The sequence below is a fragment of the Pan paniscus genome, chromosome 21 (assembly GCF_029289425.2).
Source record: "Pan paniscus chromosome 21, NHGRI_mPanPan1-v2.0_pri, whole genome shotgun sequence".
NCBI classification, from domain to species: Eukaryota; Metazoa; Chordata; class Mammalia; order Primates; family Hominidae; genus Pan; species Pan paniscus.
Genome location: NC_073270.2, coordinates 50,318,988 through 50,338,142, shown reverse-complemented (window position 1 = coordinate 50,338,142; position 19,155 = coordinate 50,318,988). Strand labels below are relative to the sequence as shown.

The window sequence follows — 19,155 nt, the reverse complement described above, 5'->3', positions numbered from 1 at the left end:
TATTTATCAGGACTGCATTAAATATATATAGTAATATCTGGTACCTGAATGTAGATAGAAATCACATTTTTATGATATTGAGTCTTCTTTCTTTCACAATTCCTCTCCCACAAGGTCAGGCACTCAGACTTCCCTTTTGTTCCTCTGTGTACTCCAAAGGGCTGGCCCAGCGCCTGGCATAGGCTGGTGCTTGACTCTTACTTACGGAATGAATGATGAATTATTGCATGAGTTCTACTTCTGATATGCAAGGTAATTGCCTTCCACACATTCTCTCATGTAACCCTAAACACAACGAGTAGGCACGATTCTAATCCTCATTTTAGAAATGAGGAAACTAAGGCTCAGGCAGTAAAGCAACTGCCTTCAACTTCTTAGAATGCTCTTTTACATTCTCCTAGTCCAACACCTTGACTACTTGTATATCTCCTTAATTCCATCCTTTACTCTCTTCTAATGTTTCTCTAATTGTTCTACACGTCTCGTTCTCTCTCATGACATCATCTTCCATTCATTTCAATGTCGATCCCCTCATTGCTGAGCTGCAGACATCTAGATGAATCCTCCCGGAGGATATCAACAAAATTATGCTCTCCCTCCTCCAGGACTCTCTCTCATTCATTCCCTTAGTCAGGAGCCACCTCCACAATCAATTATGCAAGTCAAAAACCTATTACCCGTAACTCATGCCTGACTTCTTCCTCTCTTTAAGAAGGCATCCTGCACCTTAAAGCTCAATTACCCAGGTTCAATTATTTTCTCTCTTCAGGTCCATCTTCCCATTTTCTCCACGCAGTAATCATGGCCTCAGTTACGCTTCATCATCTCTATCCAGTCTATTACAACCTTCCCCAACTGGCTTTTCTGCCCCCAGTCTTCTCACTTATTCCTCACCACCCCCACCCCCAATTCATCCTCAAGCCCTCTGTCCTCTACTTCAAGAGGGACATTCCCCAACATCAGTTGGCTCATCCTCATGCTCAGTTCAGAAACCTTCAATGATTAAAAAGAATCAGGCCAATCCATTTATGTATATTGACATGGAAGGATGTTCTCAATATATGATTACTAATATGCCCTAACACATGGGTCTACAGTCTTTTCTCTCCTGAGTTCTAAACCTTTACTTCCAACAGCCCATGACCTATCTCCAGCAGGGAGACGGCTTTGATTCATTCAGGACCATCACAGGGCAAATACCTGTTCAATTAATGAAAAGTTGTTGTAGAATCTAACCGAAAGACATCCCAGAGCTCATCTAGACAAGCCTCTCATCAACAGCTGTGGAAACGGAGGCTCAGAAAGGGCAAGGGACTTGCCCAGGGTTCTTGATCTAGCGGTCCTAACTCCCGGTCCAGAGCTCTTTTCCCCACATCACACTGCCCCCTTGGGAGTCCCTGATGACATTACAAATCTCTGAGGGGAATGGGTGGCAGGGTAGAAGGCATCTAGGGTGCTCGTCCAGCCCAGCTTTGTTGTTTACCAGCTGTGAGGCCGTGCACAACTCCCCTCACCTCAGCAAAGCGGGGCTAACAGTCACACCCTGCAGTTCAGGGGGCTGTTATGAAGATTCAATAAGATGATGATGCAAAAAGTGTAGTAAGTGATGGGGAATGTAAGTGGAATGCAATTAATAAATGATTAGGATGGTTCATCTGGGGGCTGAGTTAGTAAAACCTGCCTTTGGACATTTCATTCAGCTCCTTTGTTTTTACTCTGTTTAACGGTGCTACAGAAGATTAAAACTTCCTTCTTTGGTGCTTTATGGTGTTGTGTGGTAAGAATATAAATTCCCCAGAAGTGGTGACCCTGGCTGGTGTGTTTACTGTTACGTCCAGAAGGCCCTGCACATACTTGAAGCTCAATGAATAGTTGATGAACAAGTGAATAATAGAAGATGTTCTAGATTACAGGGAAAGAAGAGCAAAGAAGGTGCAGCCCTGCATCATAACAGTGGCTGAAGATCTGGTTCAATTCCCGCGCAATAGGGTGACCCTTGATGAGTCCCCTTCTCTCTCTCAGCTTCCTTTCCCACCATCTAAATAATGAAGTTTGAAATATGATCTCCAAGTCTTCCAGTCTTTTTTTTTTTTTTTGAGATGGAGTCTTACTCTGTCGCCCAGGTTGGAGCGCAGTGGCATGATCTCCGCTCACTGCAACCTCCACCTCCCCGGTTCAAGTGCTTTTCCTGCCTCAGCCTCCCAAGTAGCTGGGATTACAGGCATGAACCAACATACCCGGCTAATTTTTTTTTTTTTTTTGTATTTTTAATAGAGATGGGGTTTCACCATGTTGGCCAGGTTAATCTTGAACTCCTGACCTCAAGTGATCCACCTGCCTCGGCCTCCCAAAGTGCTGGGATTACAGGCATGAGCCACCGCACCTGGCCTCCAAGTCTTCCAGTCTTGATATTTCATTTATTCATTCAATGTACTGAGCAACTTCTATATGCCAGGCACTGTGCCGGGCATAGGGTATATGCTGGAAACTAAAAAAGATATTTACAATGTGTAAAGAGAAAAAGGCACTGCACAAGTAAATGAATCTTATCACAGATTATGGTATGTGCTATGGGAGAAGAGGAGAGGGTTCTCTGCACGTGGATCATTCAGTTAATGGCTGTATGATCAGGAAAGGCCTCTCTGAGGAGGTGGTTTTTGCTGAAATCTACAGAAAAGTTGGATAGAGAGGGACCCAGAGAGCCAACAGGCAATTTGAGTCTAAAAACAATCTAGAATCTCCTAGCTCAGCCTAAGCCCTACCAGGTGCTAAAGAATGAAGCTCTTTCTTTTCCTCATCCTCAGGAGGTTTTGGTATCTTGTGGGATCTGGATGATTGCCAAACATGTGATTGACCTTGAATGCCCAGGACAAAGGGTGAAGCCCTTATACTCTGTCCCCAGACCTTTTGGGGCCCTGGGGTCAGAGGTTACAGTGCCTGCAGGTACCTGCTCTGGGCATTTCCCCACAGGAAGCCACTTCTCCCGTGGGTTTCTAATACTCCCCCCAGCTTTGTAAACTGAAGAGGCCCCAGGCTCTGCCAAGAGCTACATGGTCTGTTCCAAGTCTGCAGCTATTAGTCCTCATTGCTCAGGCAGATTCCATTACAAGCTCCAAATTGTTTTCCAAATATACTAGAAAGGTCATTTCCTGTTTTTTTTCTTTTTCAAAAATTCAATATTTGCAGAAACCATACAAAAAGCAAACAGACTTTTGCAGAAGACATGAAGCACAGAAGTGGGACCTGGTCTTATAGGAGAAGTTTTATCAGGGGTGGGCAAAATGCTCTCTAAGGCTTCTCTGAGGGACAAAAGGGCCGTGGAAACAGAAATGCCAGGGCCTACTGAACAGGCATTCATCAAATTTCAAGGGTAGCGGCTTCTCTCTGTGATGGAAAGCCAGAAAAGAGAGGCACTGAGGCCAACAGAAAACTCAGAGCCCCAAAATGAGAACATTCCAAGAACCTGGGAAAAGGGAGGGCTGCCGGTTCTATCCATGTGTGGCCTGCCTGGGGCTGGCTGCAAAGCCCTACCCAGCGCCTTGGAGCACATCCAGCACAAGGTCACCAGAGAGAAGCCTGTCGCCTGCCTGGGCAGTGCCCGTTGCCATTCAAAGAGTGGCCCTGGGTGAGGCTTTGTTTGGAGGCAGAGAGGCTGGGCCTTGGCCTCTGCACCTGCCAGGCCTAGACCCAAGCAGGCCTGGATGCAGGCAGTGATAGGAAGGGAAGGTCAAGATGCTCAAGTCAGACAAGGTCCTGAGTGACTTCTACGGTGCCTATCCCCAGGGACACCTTTCTGTCCTCCTCTTCCAACTCATTTCTTCCCGGACCATTCTCTTCATGGGACTTCCAGACACCACACCCTTTGGGCCTCCCTCCAACCAGTCTGCACAGGCACCTGCTACTGCCGGGACCTTTGTGTTAGGACGCCAGTCTCTTCTGTTTGCTCCCGAGGGGCTCTTATCCTTTCTCGAAATAATCTATGTTGGTGACCTTCAAAGAGCTGCAACCCTCTCTTAAGAGTTCTAGATTTGTGACTCAGCCTATTGAGCATGTCATTTGGCTATCCCACCAGCACTGCAAGCTTCAGACGTCAAGTCACCAGCCTGCTCGCCATGGCCTTCCCAACTGAGCAAGGGCACCACCATCTGCCCAGCTGGAAACCCGAGACCATCCCTGACCTCGCTTCTTCTTCACCACCCATGGACAATTCTTTACCAAGTCCTGTCATTTCTTTTTTTTTCTTTTTTTTTTTTTTTTAATGTTTTTGTAGAGACAGGGTCTTACGATGCTGCCCAGCCTAGTCTTAAATTCCTGGCCTCAAGCAATCCTCCCACCTTGGCCTCCCAAAGAGCTGGGATTACAGGCATGAGCAACAGTGCCCAGCCTGGTCCTTTTGCTTCTACCTGCAAAACAGAGCTTGAATCTGCTGACCTCTCTCCTCCACATGCACCACCCAGGCTCCGGGATGTCTCACCAGGACTCTCAGCAGAGATCCTGACCAGAGTCCTGTGTCTCTCTCACCCCTAGCCCAGGGTCTATTTTTTATATGGCAGGCAGGGTAACGTTCTCAAAATGGAAATTGGATCACTGGAATTTCCCTGCTTCGTTCAACCTCTGATGCTTTTCTATTTCACATCTAGTGAAATCCACTCTCCTGATGCCAGTCCCTGAAGCCCTGCATTGACCTGGCCCTGCCTGCCTCTGCAGATGAGCCTTTGTCTCATTTCTGCTCTCTTCTTGGTCCATTTTGCTCTGGTCACACTGGGCCTCTCTTTAAATCCTCAAACCTCATTTAATTCCTGACCTCAAAGCCTTTACTAGACTATTTCCTCTGTGTACAACATTCTCTGTAACCCTGCTCCCTATAGAGCCTCCTAAGTGGATAAATGGATTCCTGGCCTTGGTTTTTCAAATGTTCTTGCTCTAGGACCTGACATGGGGCTCCTGTAGGGCACAAAGCCTCCTGAGTTCCTCTGCCCCCAACTATTGCATGTCAGGAAAGCCCTGGCAGAGCTGCCCGGAGGGTAATGTGGTGTGGTGGACGCCACAAGGACTTCAGAGTCTCAGCTGCTGTCCCTACAGTGGCACATGATGCTGGGCACCTCACCTGACTGCAGACACCCCCTCTATAAAATGGGAGGGCTCACACTTGTCTTAAAAAGTGGCTGTGGGGATTAATTGGAGCCAACAGTTATACAGTTTTTTTGTTTTTTGTTTTTTGTTTTTTTGAGACAGAATCTCGCTCTGTCACTAGGCTGGAGTGCAGCGGCACGATCTTGGCTCACTGCAACCTCTGCCTCCCAGGTTCAAGCGATTCTCCTGCCTCAGCCTCCCAAGTAGCTGGGACTATAGGCGTGCGCCACCATGCCCAGCTAATTTTTGTACTTTTAGTAGAGACAGGGTTTCACCATGTTGGCCAGGATGGTCTCGATCTCTTGACCTCGTGATCCGCCCGCCTCAGCCTCCTAAAGTGCTGGGACTGCAGGCTTGAGCCACGGTGCCTGGCCTGTTATACAGTTCTTTCTTACTGCACGCCAGACTGTGCTAAGCATCTTACAAGCATTTAATTTTATAGCAACTCTATGACAGAAAGTATCATTATCCCATAGTACAAAAGAGGCAGCTGAAACTCAGCAAGGTTAGGGAGCTTGGAGCCAGATGGAGCCTGTGCTATTAGGCTATAAAGCAGGGGAGTGAATTAGTATTATGCCTGGCATGTAGTATGAAAAGTACCCATTCCCTTTTCTGACCTTCTTTTTCCCCTGCCCCCAGCTTCATAATAAGGCATTTCTTAAGGAAGGGCAAGAAAGTAAGCAAGTCCCTGGAAAACATTCTACAAGGCTGTCTAAAACATACACCCAGATGCATTTTACCCATGCTTAAGCAACATCCTGTTTTGGATATTCAGCTGGATACAAACCTTCAGAATCTTTTCAGTGATGTTGGGTTGACTCTCTTGATTCTACCACCACATTCTACTCTTTGGTATCTAACTTCACAGCAAGAGTAAAAATAATTATTTTGGGGTATGAATTTTTTAAAACTCTTACCTCCTCAGCAGCTATATCCTACTGGCAGGGCGGTGTTACTACTTCACATAGGGCCAGGGCTAGGGACTGGAATTGTGACACAAACTCTCTTCAACCCATGGAAGTCTGTGCTTCCACGGAGGTCTCTAGAAAGCTACAGAACAGTCCAGCTGCATCACTGCTTGGTGGCCGGGCATGCTGGGTCCTCCCCAGGCCTCCTGCTGTGTCTGTATTATCAAACTTGCTGAGGCTCAGCTACACAGCAAGGTTCCCAGAGAGTGGCAGTCTCTATCTTACTGTGAGGGGACAGGAAGGAAGGGAAAGTGAGATCACTTCCTGGCAGGCCTGCCAAAGGCCTAGGGGCTGGGTCACACTCCAGGTCTGCCCATGCCAGGCTGGGCACCTCTGGACAAGGCTCTTCCTCTCAAACCTCGGGAGTCTCAAGTGTGGAATGAAGGGGGAAACTGGGTATCTCTGTGGTGGTTCTGAAACATGTCTGCAAATTATCTGACATTCCTCCTCTCGGGAGGTAGAGTTTAATTTCAATGTCCCCGAATGAGCTGGCCTTAATGACCTCTAACAAATAGAATGCAACAAAAATGATTTTGTGTCACCTCCAAGATGAGGCTATAAAGGGTTATACAGCTTTCACCTAGCTCTCTCTGGGGAAACCTGCCTCTAGAGCATTGAGCTGCATATGGGAAATCTGAGGTGGCCATGCTGTGAGGAAGCCCAAACAGGCCCTATGAAGTAACCACAGGGGAGAGGTCCTGAGACGGCCAGGAAAGAGCAGCAGCCGGCCAGCCTCCAGCGGTGCTGGCCCCAAGCTGCTCCAGTTCCAGCCACCATCTAACTGCAACTGCATAAAAGATCCAAGCCAGAACTGCCCAGCCAAGCTGTTCCCAAATTCCTGACCCACAGAAACCATGAGATATAAGAAACTATTGCTGTTGTTTTAAACCACTGAGTAACAGGGGTGATGGATTATGCAGAAGTGGATAACTGAAGCAATCTCTAATGTTACTTCTAGCTCTGGGGTAAGGGAGTTAAGAGTCTTCTAGCTCTGAAGGAAGGGCAGGAAAGCAAGGAAGTCCTTGGAAAACTGCCCCTCCTTTCACAGTAGGATGGAGACTGCCACTCTCTGAGAACCTTGCTGTGTAGCTGAGCCTCGGCAAGTTTAGATCATACATCCACAGCAGGAGGCCCGGGGAGGACCCAGAATGCCCAGCCACCAAGCAGTGATCCAGATGGACTGTTCTGCTGCTTTCCAGAGACCTTCATGGAAGCACAGACTTTCATGGGTTGAAGACAGTTTGTGTCAATTCTAGTTCCTCTAATTCTATAAAATGCATCTCCAAAATACACTGTGGAGAATGAAAAGAAGCAAGATATTATCTCTATAGTATTCATCCATTCCTTCGGAAAAATTTCACTGATCCCTCAGTGTATACTAGGCTTGGGACTAGATGCCACAGATACAAAAACAGTAAGATACCATTGTGCCCCTGAGGGAAGTCCATGGTCTAGTTAGGGAGCTCAGTTCATAAACCCGTAATTCTTAACCAGTGGTAGTAGGGGGGCAAAAATCACAATTAACAGAATCACTAGAGGATAGTTTCTCATAGTAATTCTAATAAAGCCAGGTGGGGGGATCTGGTGGGGGATTATTATTATTCTAATAATGCCGGGTGGGGGGACCTGGTGGGGAATTATTATTCTAATAATGCTGGGTGGAGCGACTGAGGGTGTGCTCTCTAGCTAATGATCACTGTCCTCATCAGCTGCTGTTACTGATGGTTGGGTATCACAGCCCACACACATGATGAGAGAGAGGAGTTTAGAAACCACTTCTGCATATACATCTAAGTATGCGAGGCAGAGGGCACAGCATGCAAGAGGCAAGGGGAGCCTGCTGCCCAGAAAGACTAATAAGAGGCCGTGGGGCTGGGGAGCGGTGAATGGGAGAGGAGGTGAGTGGAATGACAGTCACTGGGGCCTTTCAGGGTCTTGAGGGGCAAAGAGCAGACTGTAAATTTTGCTCTGACTTTGATTTTACCCTTAATATGTGAATGCTTCCCTTCCATGCCAATATTCAGAGGCTTCTCACTAGTGTAGGGTGAGTGAAGCCCTTCAGACAGTGAGGGAGTCTCTTCACACACTGCTCAGACACTGCACTGTGTGTCCACGGCCACTGCCAGCAGTGGCTGGGGCTCTGCCGTCTCCAGCTGCAGGAGGGATGTCCTTCCATCCTTCCTGCCTCCTGAGAGAAGTAGGGTTCCGAACCCAGAACTTGCTACATAGGTAAATACCGGTTGAACAACAGCCTCCCTTGGAACCTGGAAGAGCAACATGTTTGCAAGCCAGGGACCATCACTACTTGAGCAGAGTGTAGATGTCATCCGTACCTCTGGCCCACATTAACATCATTTACTCAAGGTTCCTAAGCCCTTGGTTGTTCAGTATTCCAGCCCTCCCCCCACACCTCCAGATACTGAGTCTTCATGGGAATGCCAGCCCCCTGTAAACAGTCCTGTGTAACTCCTGGCAGCCTGGGGCATAGGCCCTTTAGCCTGAGTCCCTCTTCCTCTTCCCTGACCCACCAGAAGAGATGAAGTTTCCTTGCCTGCCACCTGCAGCACCTTGACTTCTTCCTAATAATGACTGCAGTCGAAATTCATTCAACAGTCATTCGACAAATACACACAGAAATGTCCCGTGAGCCAGGCATGATGCTGATACATTTGTTCATTATCTGCCATTCCAACTGATTCCAAGAGGGTAGGTACCCTGCCTTTCTTGTTTGTCACTGTATCTTTGAAATATAGCACAGCTCCTGACATATAGATTTTAATCACTCAGTGACTAAATAACCATCTGATTCCTGGCTCCTGACCAAATAAATAATAACAATGATAAGAGTAAAACAAAACAAAAATGTGTTTAAAATTAATTTATTTAAAATTTAATAAAATAAAAAATTGGCTACCACTTATGGGGTGAATATACTATGTTCAAACATGTTGACATGTTTGGGGTGCTGGGCATGCATTTTCATGGTTGTACTTGGGGCATCCACAGGACAGTTGTACTTTTATAGCACCAGGGGCACCAGGCGCAGTGGTTCACACCTGTAATCCCAGCACTTTGGGAGGCCAAGGCGGGTGGATCACGAGGTCAGGAGTTCGAGACCAGCTTTACCAACATGGTAAAACCCCATCTCTACTAAAAATACAAAAATTAGCCGGGCATGGTGGTGCACGCCTGTGATCCCAGCTACTCAGGAGGCTGAGACAGAAGAATCGCTTGAACCCAGGAGGCGGAGGTTGCAGTGAGCCAAGATCATGCCACTGCACCCCTGCCTGGGCAACACAGCGAAACTCCATCTCAAAAAAATAAATAAATAAATAAAAGTACTTGGGGCATCCCAAAGGACAGCTGTACATTTATAGTTATAATTGTGAACTTCAGCAATATTTGATACTGTATCCCAGTTCATGCCTAAGCAGAAACACTAGAGGCCTGGTGTGCTCTCTCAAGATTCTGGCATCTGAGAGGCTGGTGGCCAAGGGAGCACAGTGGCCCACAACACTTTGGGTTCTCTCTAGACCAGTGTTCTTAAACTTTAAGGGTCACAGACACATTTGAGAGTTTGACGGAAGTTACAGATACTTTGCCCAGAAAAGTATATATTCTCTGCGTGTGTGTGTAACCATACCTATGATCACAGGGGGCTCTTAACCCATAAGCCCCTGGCTAAAAACTCCAGCTCTAGACATCACATAACCCTGCATTCTTAAGGTTTGGAGGCTCTGGACCTCGACTCTCCCAGCACAGCTGGAACAGAAGCCTTCCTAAAATGGCCTTGGCCAGAAAAAGAGTCCTGGGAGCCGACTGCTGCATCCTAGTCACTGCAAACATCTGCACCCAGGGGATTCCCAGGGGCCCTGAGTCAGAACAGGTCACAAGATGGGTGGCTTGGAAAGTTGCTATGGCAAGGCCCTGGAGCCTTGCTGATAAGCAGCCAAATAGTTCCAACCTCAAGGCAGCTTCCCTCCAGATGAGACCCTTGCTATGACAACAGTGAAAAGGACTCTTAAGAGAGGTGCTGGAGGCAGAGTAGAGGCCAAAAGAGGGAATTCAAAGGAGCTGGAAATCCCCCAGACTCCCAGGACTACTAGGACCTGGAGAAATAAAGGCTGGATTTTCTGCCCCCATTGCAAGGAGACAGAGCTGAAGAGGGGTGAGGGGTGGGAATGGGGGAGGCAAGTAAGCTTAAGCTATGGGTCAGAGCCTGTATGAATCGGGGCTCCACCAACTGCTAGCTGCATGATGCTGAGCAAATCACTTAACATCTCTGAGCCTCAGTTTCTTCTTTTGTAAAACAGAGATATCAACCCCCAACCCTTAGGGTTGTTGTGAAATTAAAGGAAATTCATGCATAATTTTTTTGAGTCCTTTCCTCCTAGGAACCTGAAAAGGTAAGGAATGAAGGAAGTACAGGATGATAGTTGAGAGCTCACTCTAGTCTCAGATGAAATCTGTGAGGCAAAATTCCTGACCTCTCTGAACCTCAGGTTCTTCATCTGTGAAACAGGGACAATGATACTTTACTTGTAAGGTTCTACTGGGATTGGAAATAATGGATGTATAATGCCTGGCTCACATGACAAGATGCTCAATAAAGGGTGGTGGTTACTATTATCAGAAAAGCAAAGCTAAATTAAAGAAGTCGTTTTGGTGTAGCTGAAAAAATAGAAGATGTGGAGCTAAAAAAAGCTCAAGTGAAATCTTAGTTATGCAACTTTCCAGCTCTGGTACATTGGCCAAATGATGTAATCTCCAAAAGCCTCAGTTTCCTCCTTGGTAAAACACGGATAATAACAGAAACTACCTAATTAGACACTGGATGTAAAGGTTTAGCCCAGCGTTGGCACAAGAGCACTCATCCATATGCTATAAACCATACTCTTTGAGCTTACACAACAGCTCAGGGTATGACTGATGGCTTCCTGTGACCTGGGCAGATTCTTTAAATTTTTTTCAGTTTTATTAAGGTATGAATGACAAATAAAAATGTTATATATTCACACTGTGACATGATTATCACAATCAAGCTAATTAACATATCCACCACCTCACACAGTTACTTTTTGTGACGAGAATACTTAAGATCTACTCTCTTAGCAAATTTCAAGTATACAATACCGTATTATTAACTGTAATTACCATGCTGTACATTAGGTCGCCAAAATTTATTCATCTTATAACTGCAAGTTTGTAACCTTTGATCAACATCTCTCCATTTCCCCAACAACCCTTCTACTCTCTCTGGAAACCACCCTTCTACTCTCTCTTAGTTCAACTCTTTTAGATTCCACATATAACTGAGATCCTGTAGTATTTGTCTTTCTGTGTCTGCCCTATTTCACTTAGCACAATGTCCTCCAGATTCAACCATGTTTTTGCAAATGTCAGGATTTTCTTTTTTAAGGCTGAGTAATAGTCGTGTGTGTGTGTGTGTGTGTGTTGATTACTATAGCATTATAATTTTTTTTTTTTTTTTGAGACGTGATCTCACTCTGTCAGCCAGGCTGGAGTACAGTGGCATGATTACGGCTCACTGCAGCCTTGATGCGATGCCTGGGCTCAAGTGATCCTCCCACCTTGGCCTCCTGAGTAGCTGGGACTACAGGTGCACGCCACCATGCCCAGCTACTTTTTGGATTTTTTTTTTCTTTTATAGAAACAGGGTTTCACTATGTTGCCCAGGTTGGTCTCGAACTCCCGCCTCAGCCTCCCAAAGTGCTGGAATTACAGGTGTGAGTCACCATGTCCAGCCTATAATATTTGAAATCAGGTTGTGTGATGCCTCCAACTTAGATCTTCTTGCTCAAGATTGCCTTAGTAATTTGGGGTCTTTCATGGTTTCATAGGAATTTTAGGATTATTTGTTCTATTTCTGTAAGCAATGCCACTGGAATTTTGATAGGAATGGAATTAATTCTGTAGATCGCTTTGGGTAGTATGGACATTTTGACAATATTGATTCTACTGGGCAGATTCTTTAAATGGCTTGGTATGGACACAGCCTCAACTCTTTCCAGAACAGGCTGAACTGCCTGTTCAGCCAGGCAGGATTCTCACTTTTTACTCTCTCTACTGGCTTCAGAGGCTCCTCTCAAAGGAGTTTTCCTCATGGCCAGGAGACAGGGAGTGACTTCAGTGTCCACGGTAAACCAGATTAGGGGGTGGCCTTCTGGCAGAAGGAGTAACTATGTGCTTCCCTGGATGCACGGCCTGCCCTCCTTGCTGAGGTGCAAAGGAAAGCAGCCTGGGAGATGAGCAGGCACACTCCTAGCTGCCAAGCAGTTTGCCCATATGGTGGGAAGGCAGCTGCCCTGTTTAATGCACCTGGGGAAAAGGACTGATTGAGAGAAGTGTTAAATGGGCATGCTGGCCCCAGGATTCAGTTCTGGACCACGTTTTGGTTATCTGAGGGCTCTGTACAGGATTTTCAAGGTTTGTAAGAGAACAGCTGTCCCTTGATTCCTCTGTGTCCTCTGCACTGTCTGAAAGGTCTGAAGGAGCACCAGCAGAATGGCAGATGCTACGCACAGAAGTCAGAGAGCACGAACTCCAGACTCCGGCCCTTCTCCTTCTTCCTAATTGTGTCACTACCAGCAAGCAGTTCCACCTCTTTGAGTCTCGGTTTCCTCATCTATCAAATGGAGATAATATATATGTACTTCATAAGATCAAACTAAATGAGGCTGAGAAGGATGTAAGTGCTTATCACATCTGGCACATGGCTTAAATAATAGTTCTAGCAGCTCTGCCCAAGCACTCTTTTGTCTGTGGGTGGTGCCAAGCACACACCTGGCCTTCAGTCAGTGTTTGCTCCCTTCCCTCTGTAGACCGGTCCTTCTTGGCTGCAGGGAGAGGGAGCTGTGAGACTGATCCTGAGGCTAGGGCTTCTTCACTGCGCTCATCCCAGGCGATAAGCTGCAGCGACAGGATGCACTTAATGTGCGCTTGAGGATTTCAACAAATCCTTACATGGCAAACGAAACAGAGAGATTTCTCTGGAAGCCCTAGCTGGGCATGTAAAATATCCATGATATTTTAAGATATCATGATGATATCTCATGAGATGAGAGAAAAGAAGAGTAATACTTATTATCTTCATTTAATAGATAAGGAAGCTGAAGCTCATAGGTGTGAAGTGACTTGTCCAAGGCAACCTGTACGCTCTGCTTTACACTGGGTGCCCCCACCCACCCACCCAGCACCACTTCCTCTTTTCTCCCCAAGGAGTCTATCTTATCTCAGACTTCGGGCTCTGTCCTTTGCCTTCTTGAAGTTCCAAGGGAAGGAGGAGCACAGGCGCTAAGAAGAGAGGTGATGAGAGTGGGCCAGGCAGAGTGCGGAACTCTCTCAGTCCCTTAGAACTCTCTCAGTCCCTTACCCAAACTGAAGCTAGACAGTCTCCTTCCTAAGCCTGACTCACAACTCTCCCCTGCTTAAAACCCTCCAGTGACTTTCCATTCAGAGCCATCAGGATAAAGTTCAGATTCATTCATGGACACCTCCAGACTCAACTCCAGCCAGGGAACCCCCTCTGCACTGTGTTTGGCCCATGGAATTTCCATGGAGTGCTGCGCCCCCCGAGCCTCCAGGCCTTCGCTGTGCTGCTCCGCAAGCCCCCAGCCTGTCCCCGCCCACTCTTCTCCAAGTCATCTCCTGCATACCTTTCAAGCCGCAGCACCCTCCGCCCACTAGCCCTCTGGACCTACCGCAGACTACTGCTACTAGTCTACTGTCAGCCAGACCCACAAGCTTCCTGAGGGCAAGGACTGTGCCACTTTTGCTTTGTTATCTGGTGTCCAATTTATAGAAGATGCTCCATAAATACCTGCTAAATTAATGTAAAAATGAAAAAAACTTTTCCTGGCTGAGGCAGGAGTCTAAACTGAGCTGCACCAGACACAGCTGCAATGTGCCCCCTACAGTGCTGAAGAGAGAGAAAATCACAAGACCTTCTCTCTCCCATGCAGCTTTCAGTCCTCACACCATCCTTAGCTTATGGACAGATGCACAGTGGATTCGGCAAGCTCTTCAGAGCGATGCGCTCATCCCCAGGCTCTTTAGCCTCTTTGTGAAAATTCCAGCTATGGAGAAGGTCCAGGTGGGTGTAGGCCAATCTAGAATAGCCTTCAACTCTGATACCTTAACAACCACATCCATGGATGCTGATGGATGCCTGGTGGGTGAAAAGATCTCTGTGGACCCGGTACTTCCAACTTGACAATTCAAAGAAATTCACCAGATTTGTTGATAAATACTGCTGCTTTAGGTAAAAAGTTGATTATTATGTTACCCTGAGTTTAAAATTATTAACTTATGCCAGACACATTTAGATATCATAAACTATGGACACTGGACCCAAGGTGGCCATACTGCCAGGTGGGCCACTTGTGCTCTTTGAATGGCAATTTGTTCTCAGCTGGAGGGACTGCATCTTCATCCCTTCTCACCAGACTACTGGGCCGAACCCATTTCTTTGGGTTGGGTTTTGCTGGCTTTTGCTCCTCTACTACAGCATTAAAATGAAAATTCCCATAATGTGCCCTGGTCTTTGTGAAAACAGCTTTACAGCAAACACTTGGTGGAGAGGAAAGCTGGCACCAGGCCCAATGTTGCTAATAACTCCTGTGTATGATTCCACCTGCTTAAGCTTAAGTACATGGCCGGGAAACCCATCCCCTCTTAAGCCACCAAAGGTAAATTGTCTTTCTGATGCTATTAAAAAAAAACTGCCTGAAAACAGAATCTTGACTGTGAAATTGCAGCATGCTGTTATGTATATAACTTCTGAAAAGAGCCATCCTGCCTTTTCTTCATAAGGTCAAAATCTCCCACTAATTTAGTTTGGAACTTACGTATTTTCTTCCTTCAACCAGAAATAAAGATATTCAGGCAAAAATGTGTGCTGCTCTGGCAGTAGAGTATGAACAGTGCCACTACCTACCTGGTTTAATTTCTTTTTCCTGCTTGCATCTCTTCAGATTTTCCACTGTTGATTAATCAGTACGGGAATTCTAAGGAACCAGAAGAAAAACAAAAATTAGAGCCAGACATACTCTGGGATTATAAATTGAAACAATCTTTTGGGAAGACAAGTTGACAATATCTATTAACTTGTTAAATGTGCATACATATCCTTTGGGGTCAAATTCCTAGACACGTCACATTCCTGAAATGTCCAGGAATTTATACTACAGATATATTTACCTAAGTAAAAAGATACTCAGTGAAATACTGTATAGTAGCAAAACCAAGGGGCGAAAACAACTTAAATGTCTATTAATAGAAAAATAGTTAAATTATGGTGTATCATTATCATGAGAAACTACACAGCAACTTCAAAGAATGAAGGAGATTTCATTGTACTGATGTGGAAAAAAGTACATGCTTGATTGTTAAAAAGCATATTGTAAAATTGCATATATTATCATTTTTTAATTAAAAAAAGAACTTTACATTTTCTTTTTAATTTTAAGAGACCAGGTCTCACTCTGTCCCCAGGCTGGAGTGTACTGGTGCAATCATAGCTCAATGTAGCCTCAAACTCCTGGCCTCAAGCAATCATCCACTCTCAGCCACCTGACTAGCTGAGATTACAGGTGTGAACTACTGTGTCCTGCTCAAATGTGAACATGATTATTTATGTTTAGAAAAAAAAAAGTACAGCATTTGTGTACGTGCACATTTTTAAAAAGTATACATACTTTACACTTTAAACAATTTTCAGTATATATAGAAAAGGGCAAACTGTAACCAATGGTTCCCCCTGGGAAACTTCTCTCTTTTGAAAAAAATTATTCTCTTTTGAGAAATTGTGAGAAAAGAAATGAAAGACTTTCACTTTGTACATTATCTATTTCTGTTTTGATTGAAAACTTTTAAAGAGGCATGTATAACTTTCACATTCATTACACATGCTATGCAAAAAATTCTATATCTAGCTAACATATCAAGTGTGAGGGCAAAAGATATTTTCAAACAAAGACTGGGCAAGTTTACCATTCACAGACCCCAAGAATATTCTCCAATAGAAAGGAAACTGAATACAGAAAATAAGTGAGATTTTTAGAATCAATAATGAGCAAAGGAAGGAATAATCCAGCACCCTTCTTTACTCCCTCTCCCTCCTTTACTCTTGGTATAAGTGACTCCATTTCTTTTTTTTTTTGAAAGTCTCACTCTGTCACCCAGGCTGGAGTGCAATGGCACAATCTCAGCTCACTGCAACCTCTGCCTCCCAAGTTTAAGCAATTCTTCCGCCTCAGCCTCCCAAGTAGCTGGGACTACAGGTGCGTGCCACCGCGCCCGGCTAATTTTTGTATTTTTTTAGTACAGACGGGGTTTCGCCATGTTGGCCAGGCTGATCTTGAAATCCTGACCTCAGGTGATCCACTCGCCTTGGCCTCCCAAAGTGTTGGGATTACAGGCATGAGCCACCGCGCCCAGCCCTCTTCTCAGTTTCAATACCACCTTTTCAAGGAAGACCCCAGCCACACTCTCCTCTTTCACTCCCCCTGCTTATTGACTTCTTAACGCCACCATTTGTGCTTGTAAACTTCATGCAGATAAAGGCCATGCCTGTTATATTTAACATCATCCACCTATCACCTTGCCCAGTGCCTGGCGGATATTAGGTTCTCAACAAATATTGGCTAAATACATGAAAATTTTATTGAAGGCTCAGCTCAAATGCTACTGCTCCTCCAATCTCTTAGGCTTTCTACAGGACTCTGTCCCCATCTTGGGGCACATTTTCACAATGTGTTCATGTTATCTGAGTCTTTTTTTCCTATCCGGCCGTGAGCAACCTCAAAGTCTTATTTACCTTGACATTCCCCACCGCACCTTGCATAATGCCTAACACATAAAGGGTTCTTAGCAGTAGATGAATCTACGCACACGTCCAGGAAAGTATAAATGATGGCCGCAGGCTCTAACCAATTGCAGATAGTAGTGATTGGAGCCCAGAACACAAGCACCTTTGAGATATGCAAACAAACATGAGACTTTGCCCAGGGAGAAATTAAAATTAGAGCTAAACTTGAAATACAGCGGTATGTGGGTGGGGGGATTGGGAGACAGGCCCTTATTCAAAAACAGAGAAGTGAAATCACTGAGTGATGATTTATTTTAAGTGTGTTTTTCTGTACTATCTAGCTTTTCTTCCCTTGAACATATTCTAATTTTGCAATCAGAAAAAAAAAAATCCACAATAAATGTTATAAAAACAAACCAACGGAAAATCAGTGGTGATTTTAGACTACAAAAGTCACCCGTCCCTCTGTTTCCTTACTACAACTTTGGACTTCAGATTCAGGGTCCTCTCAGGTGGGGCCCATACATTTTGTAAGGAAGTGTTCTTTCCACCCCTCTGAAGCCACGGGGGATAGGAAGGTGCCAGAAATGAGTGCTTCAGCAGGGGCAGCTCTCAGTTGCTCCCTAATGCAAATGCTGGCAAAGCTCCCAGAGCCAGGAATTGTAGGGAGACAGCAGAAGGAATCAACCCAGCGCAAGATCAGGACCTCCACAATATGCTGATCCAGTGTCTGGTGTTTTGTAGCACTTGTGCATATTTCTTTCGCAGTACTTTTCACGTGCCATTAAAATTATTCACTCCTCTGTCTATCTTCCCTTGTTGCACAGAGAATTCCACAAGACCAGAGGCAGTGTCTTTACCCTGGTCCTCTAGTCCAGTGCTTAGTACTAACAGGTCCTCAATGTACATTTATGGAATGTTAAAGACTACACTGATAAAGTACTAAAACAGTAACTGACCTAGGTTCCTGGGACATAGTAAGAATACACCAAATACTTTCTTCGGTGCCATGAAGGGCCATTATTCAGTTCTGAAGAGTCAAGCTAAAGCCTGTAATTTCTTGAAACATTAAAGAGACTTCTTTTAGGAAATGCAGCTTCCTCCAGTAAGAGCGGATACATTATGTGTTCTAATCTGCAATTCATAATCAGTCAGCATAGGAGCCCACGGCAACTTCCAAAGAAACCACTCTTTGAAGGAGCAGTACTCCAAGTTTTCCTAAGACATTTCTGAAGGATTTCCAGGAGGTAGTGAGCTCAGCCTAGGGTCATGATTAATAACCTGTTTCCCAGAACTTTAGATTTTCCACCTCAGTCTCCACTTAGGAATTGCTTCTGGCCCCTCGTGAAAGCATTTGGCAGAGTGAATTGGGCCAGTTCAGCTTCTTGTCTGTCACAGCCAGCACCTGTTACCAGCTTCTTCCTTAAGTGGCTGGGCTAGGGTCCTCTGGTCCCAAGAGAATAGCACCCACTTCTGCTTTTGGCCTCAGCACTGGCTGGCTGATTTGAGGTTCAGCATCACTTGACTGGGTGACAGGAAATAATGCTGAGGCTTGGTTTGACATGGCAGCTCCAGGGTTCATCACAGGGGTTTCAAAATGATGAGTTCAAAGATAACTTCTGGTTCCTCATGCAAATGCCATCCTATGTCTGAGGGGGCAGATGCCTGTGTACATTGGCTGACATTCTCTTTCTGGAAATTGAGAGCAGCTAATCCTAAGCATGTATTTTTGTACTAACTAAGTGCTTTATGAGCCCTATCTCATTTCATCCGCATGGCACCCCTTTGAGGTCAGTATGACTGTGACCCCCCACTTGACAGAAAGAGAAGTAGGTTCTATAAGGTGAGGTGATCAGTCCAGGATCTCCCAGCTAGGAGGCGGTGAAAGCAGAGCTCTTACCTGCTATCCCTTTCCAATTTCTCACTGAACTCGAGAGCTCTCACCTGCTGTCCCTTTCCAATTTCTCACTGAACTCGAGAGCTCTCACCTGCTATCTCTTTCCAATTTGTCACTGAACTCTAGAGCTCTTACCTGCTATTCCTTTCCAATTTCTCACTGAACTCGAGAGCTCTTACCTGCTACCCCTTTCCAATTTCTCACTGCCCTCTAGATTGTCTAAATCGAAAGAAACGGTGGACACCAACCAGATGCAGGGCTGCAAATTCCCACAGGGGCCAGGGGCCAGGCAGGAGACTAGAGGGCACAAGTGATGGTGCAGGGGAATG

At 45.6% G+C, this 19,155-nt stretch overlaps 1 protein-coding gene across 6 annotated transcripts in view; it reads right to left on the bottom strand.

Annotated features, from left to right (window-relative positions):
- The window catches only part of PKIG (cAMP-dependent protein kinase inhibitor gamma), an 88,014-nt gene that overhangs the window by 14,120 nt on the left and 54,739 nt on the right, over window positions 1-19,155 (bottom strand). For all 6 annotated transcript variants that reach the window (XM_003825936.4, XM_014343077.3, XM_003825934.4 and 3 more), the window contains one exon: window positions 15,058-15,127. The gene's annotated coding sequence lies outside the window, so the exon portion shown is untranslated. The remainder of the gene's footprint in view (window positions 1-15,057; window positions 15,128-19,155) is intronic.